This window comes from Electrophorus electricus, chromosome 20, assembly GCF_041902795.1.
Source record: "Electrophorus electricus isolate QZ-2024a chromosome 20, ASM4190279v1, whole genome shotgun sequence".
NCBI classification, from domain to species: domain Eukaryota; kingdom Metazoa; phylum Chordata; class Actinopteri; order Gymnotiformes; family Gymnotidae; genus Electrophorus; species Electrophorus electricus.
In genome coordinates this window covers 13952232-13958398 of record NC_137516.1, presented here as the reverse complement: position 1 = coordinate 13958398, position 6167 = coordinate 13952232, and positions in this window count along the sequence as shown.

Sequence of the window (6167 nt, the reverse complement as noted above, 5' to 3'; positions counted from 1 at the left end):
AGGCGCAGCTGAAAAATGGCCCCAGCTCCTCTCTGCGACGCTGGAGCGGGGAAAAGCTCCTGCTGCGGGAGTCTGGTTCTCCTCATCCTGGCCCACATCTCATGTTCATGTCATTTCTTCTGTTTTAGTAGGGCATTGAAAGGAGGAGAGGGAGACACCCACACGCAGTTGTTGAACTCCCGATTCAGAACAGATGCCATTTCGTTTCTGTCCTGTTGGAGATGACTGACTTGCAGATAAACTGCTATGGATGGATTTATTTGCTGTACGTGGCATAGTTTGCTTATACAAGGCAGAAATGACTGGTTTACTTTGTGATAATTCAGTTAGAAAATATAACATTTATTGCTTTTTGTCTGTTGTAGAGGTGGTCAGGTCATACTGTGATCAATAGTAGTATATAGGAAGCCATTCAACACCCCCCACCCACCCCCCGGCAATCCCGGATGAAACACGTGCAGAGCAAGTAACCAAGTCCCTGCCCATTGGAAATGAAATCCGCATAGCTCACCTAAAAGTAGATGAGTCCAAAATCGATAGGGCTGTGGCAGACAGATCAATTAAAATAATGACCCGATTTTGTAGGACAGAAGACTTTTAAAATAACACTACAGAGGTGTTTTTTTCTTTCTTTGTCTAAATTTTCTGTTCCTGCCCACAACTTTCTGCACAGTCAAACCAATTTTCCTCCTCACTCGTTCTTAAATTTAAGATGAACTGACATGCTTGCACAATTACATGACAGTATTCCAACTCTCCGAATAAATCACGCCATTAGCTGCTGACATATCCCTCAAAGCTGAGCTATATTAGCGTGTCTGCCGACGTTTGCAAATCTGACAGAGATCTAACGATCCTGAGCTCTTGATAATAAGGGAATACGTGAGCGTGATTCCTCTAACCGCGGACTGCGTGCGTACGTCTGCCAGGTGGAACACGTGGTAAATAACGATCAAGCTTTTTACCGTGCCAGATGTAACTACACGATTATGTGGCACATGTCCTTTATTCAATCCATGAAAGGCAAAGGAAATTGGATTTTATATGTGATTTTTTTTTTTATTCTGCTATATAACTTTCTTTAAAGGTGATGCAGAAGTGGGTCATCTCCTAAAATTTGAAAATGGACTGCACATACTATGACATTACACTGTTGACGTAGCTCCGACTCTGGTTTTCGCCTTACTTGTTTTGCCTAAGTCATGATCAGATTAGTCAAATCAACCAATTAATATAAAATATGAAACACTATTTAAATTGAGTCTAATTTTTCATGTTAGCCAAAGCTTATCTATAAAAAGATGGCCTCGTTCTGGTGCCTTCAACTGATTAAATGAGATTAAATGCTGTGATTTAACTGATCTATCATACTCGTTCCATAGAGTCTTAATATAGAAAGCCCTCTTAGCCAAATTTAGTCGAAGTAAATGGAATTTCCACTGTAATGCAATCAAGTTGAAAGAGTAAGATAATCCTCATTTGGGAGCGATGACAGACGTACCCTAGCAACCTCTGTCACAAAGCTCTATAGATAAACAACAGGAAATTCTCTGTCTTAATTTAGATGGTTTCCTGTGTCATATTTTCAGCACTCGTGGAAATTACATCAGCAATTGAGTGAATGATTAATCTCCTGCTCCTGGGCAGATTCTACAGAGAAATAATGATTTTTTCATTTGTTATATGGTAGTTTATTTTTAAATTACAGTTTATAATATTTGAAAACACCAGTATATGTATGACAAGTAAAACGGTGAATAGAAATTTCATCAGGAGTATAATTATGAAAATAATTATATCATAATTCTAAAACTAAACAAAAAGCATAAGCAACAATCAATTTAGATTGATCATTGATGGAACTTTGTGTGTCATCAAATACATCTCGCAAATGAGAAGACTAAAATTCCTTTTTGGATATAAGAAGTACAACACCATGTCATCTGAAAGCAAGGGTCAATCTTACTTTTCCTTTTATCAAGTTTATTTCTAATGAGTTTCATATTTCAAGTGAATGATGCTTTTCACAGATCAATAAAATAAAGCCAAATGTATGTTCATATTCATTTCAAGGACTATGCAATGTCATTTATAACAAGAGATATGTTGTAAAACAAGCCTTTCTAACAGACAACAGAATTTATTAACTCAGCCTCAACTCCTGAATCCTCATTATTCGCCAAAAAAAAACAACAAAAAAAACCTTACAAAATCAAATGCTCAATAAAAGCTGCACAACCTTACTCTGTTGCAGATATAACATCAGTTCCCATCCTGATTTTCAAAGGAAGTGTTCATTGTGGAGGTTGAGGTAAAGTAAGTTTGCTCGTATGCATTTCCATTATCGTCTTCCAAGTTACTCCTTTCATACTTGCACTATAACAATGGGCTTGGCTGAGCTGCACCCTATACTGCGTAATGATAATAAAGGGATTGTCTCAGGAGAGACTGCACAAACAGCCACAACATTCAGCCTGCAGACCTCTTTAACAATCACAGAAAATTCTCATTTGTGTTTTGCTACTACATGGTGGAAATAATTGCCCTATCTATGTGACCTTTTGTATTTTTGTTTTGTTTTGATGTTGGACTCTTATTGTGGTGATTCTTGTGTGCGTTACTCTTTGTTGCATAAACGTCTCCCAGGGAGACAACAAAGATGGATTGATGTAAGTAAATACAATTACCAACTGCAGATGTTTCAAAAGAATGCTGTGTGAGAGAAATCTGACAAAGCACATGCATTTGCTTGGCGTGACGCATTCTGTATATTTCTCTTTGATTATTTATTCACGTCAAACGCATCTTTTACCATGTCACACAGAAATATCAAATCAGCCACTCCACTGATGTTTTCTAAAATATGATAAATCATCTCTCGTTGCAATATATCATGCCCATTAAAAACTAAAAGTGAATATGCTGTATAGGTCTTCAGAAGAGCAAAGCTCTGTACAATAAGGCTTGATCCACGTTTTCAAGCACTCTTCAGCCACTGCCAAATAATGATGCAATATGATGTTTGGTGTAGTCCACACACATTATAGCCATTGTTTACTTTACTTGAAAATGATCAGTTAAAGTGAATGGGAAGGTCTTTTTACTTTATGTTTAGCCGGAAGTGGAAACATTGTCTTGCTTAAATGTTGGCCTGCAAGATGTGACAGTTGGCATGCCCTCTAATGTGAAATGAAATGTTTGGTGTGTTTTTATTTCTTATTTTTTCTATTTATTTTAAACATAGATCTACAAAAGAAATGACATTTTTTGTTGTCGTTAGTGACGCAGATTCATTGTACACAAATGTAATAATATGCGCATGTGCCATTTTAGAGGACGGATACATTAGATACAGGTAACTTGCGATTATGAACGTGAACGGTCAATATAGGCAAATCTGATCTGAGCAAAAAATTGGAAGTGAACAGTGTGGCTGGTAATGTGAATGTAAACCTCTAATATTTCAAAAGAATCATAGTCTACATACACATTACCCACCTGTTGTAACTACTGTGAGAACAGTAGTTATAACAACAAAGGCTTTTTTTTTTTTGATGTAGGTGACTCATGCAAAAATATATCAATATGTGCATGCATTCTGTTTTGGAGGACACGTGGGCTATGTTCCAAATAGCCTAATAGATACCGTATACTGCATACTGCCCTCGGAATATATCGTATACTGCATACTGGTACTAATAGTAGTATATAGTATAGTATCCAGTATGTGACCAACACAAACCATATTAGAGGGTCACGAACATATGATGGTTCTGTCTACTTGTGAAAGTTTTTCCACCACCATTGCATGACAGGATGCAGTACACCATAAAGATAGCTTTGGCCGCATATATAATATTTCGCTGGAGTATTATGTCACCGGGTATCTTTTGTGTTCCGTTTCACATTATTTAGTTGCATACTTCATAAGGCATACCGATTTGTGCCCCAATCACTACATGAATAGTACGTAGTAGGCTATTTCGAACACAGTCACACATTCATATTACAGATACAGGTCACATGCAATTATTAATGTGACCGTGATAGGCAAATCCAATCTGAGTAAAAATTGGAAATTTAAACTGAAATTGAACAATGTGGCTTGTAATATGAACATAGCCTTTGTACATTCCAGTATACATTTTCTTCAGATCATGTACACATGCAATATGTACTTACCAATATTTGCATGTATCAGTAGATGAGCTTACAACAGATCTTTCTCTCATCCTTTAGTTGTCACGCCGGCCTTATCTCTACTGAGAATCTGAGCCTGAGAATTAGAGTCTATAAATCACAACCAGACTGGAGCAAATTTTTCAAGACAAATAGTTACTGTCACATGATCCCAGCATGCAAGGGTGGCAGTGTCACGGACTGCTCCGCCACCATAAGTCACGTGATACGGCCCGCCGCGTTAGTCGTAAGTCTATTTAAATTCCTGCCCGTGTGTGCTCCCAGTGTCGCTGCGTGTGTTTACCTGGCTCTGTATAGCCGTAACGTTAGTTTGTCCGATGTCAAAGTGTAGGTGCTTATCGTTTTATGTCAAGTGTCTTAAATATGTAATGTCAATAAATGTTCTGCACGAACGTGGAAGGCTGTGCGTCTTGCCACGCGCCCTGCGGCACTCGGGCCAGTACCTACGTTACAAGCAGATTCTTACGCAGTAAACAGGTAATGCAATTACAATTGTAAAAGCACTGGTTATCCAGGACTTTGCAATCTATATTTTGATCTTTGCAATCTCTTTATTTAGATTTTCTAAAGCTAAAAGTGCAACAAACAATGTCCACTGCAAAAGGCTTTTTAAATGTTTTTTTTTATTTTATTAAACGACAGTGTAGAAATGTCTTTAAATTCACATTGCAGGAGGAGCAGGAGGTAGTACACTGTGAGTTCAGAGAGAAGACAAGATGAAAAGGTTTCTTATAGATGTTGGTCATTAGTGGAAGCAGTAACCCAATGATGTTCTGCTTCATTTCCTCACTTTTATGGTGTTATATGGTGCAGTTGCCATACCAAATCATGATGACTGTGTGAAGCCATGCCAGCTTTTCTGTCCCCTTAGGATGCATTGGTACTGCCTTCTTTGCTAGGAAGTGGTGTTCATGGACCAGGTAAGGTCCTAAGAGATAAGTCTCCATGTGGACCCTATCAACAGTCATGCTGTCAAGGTAAAGGTGGGAGTGGTTTGTCAACTTTCTGCTAAACTTGACGGTCAGGCCTTTGATTTTGCTGATTTTCCCTTCCCCTTTCCTGCTGTTCCATCGTGATTGAGTGTCAGCTCTGTGACAGCAGTAACGATGGAGAAGTCGATTACGGTGTTGGTGCTGAGCAAGGTCACAGTCGAGGGTAAAGAGGGAGTATATAAGGGGGTGTTGCACACAGCCCTGAGCAGCTCCAGTGCTGCTAGGTGATCCACTGGAAGGTGGAATTTCCAAATCTGATTGCACGCTCACATAGATCTACTCTAGCAGGGTGAGAGCCAGATGGGAGGCTGGTGAAACTGCTTATTCTGTAGATCTGTTAATGCAATAGGTGCACTGTTGAACTGGATCAGTTGGGACATTTTGTAATATTTGTAGTAATTGTATTGGTACAGAGGTCATTCAAGGATGTGCTCAGTAACTTCTTGAGCATCAGTATTATGGGGAACACATTTAATCATGCTGGCACAGCAGACTGAAACAGAGAGATGATATAGATAATATAGATACCTATAAGAACCTGAGAGGTAGACATATTTCCTATTAGACCAGGCAGGTATGTGAATAACTCAAGCAGCTCTGTAAACACAGGTTCTAGAGTCTTTATTGAGGAACAGCAAAGGCACAAACCTCTAGATAAAGACAATGTGTTTTTTTGACCTTCCCCACAACTGGGGAAGGCCAAGGACCTGGTCCTGCCTGTGTTTTATGATGGCCTTAAAGCTGCTGTAAGCGAATTTTCTAAGAACACTTCAAGTAAACAATTTTTGCATCCTGATAGCTATCAATAAAGCTTCTGCTCTGAGAAAAGTCTGTCACTGTCCTGGGCACTGTAATCACTAACTAAAATTTCAAGCTGTATTAACCAGTCAGGAAGTTTTTCTATAAGAAGACCATCCTATCACTTTTTGCATCTGCATGTAGGACATAGAATAGTATATATAGTGCCTCTCAAGT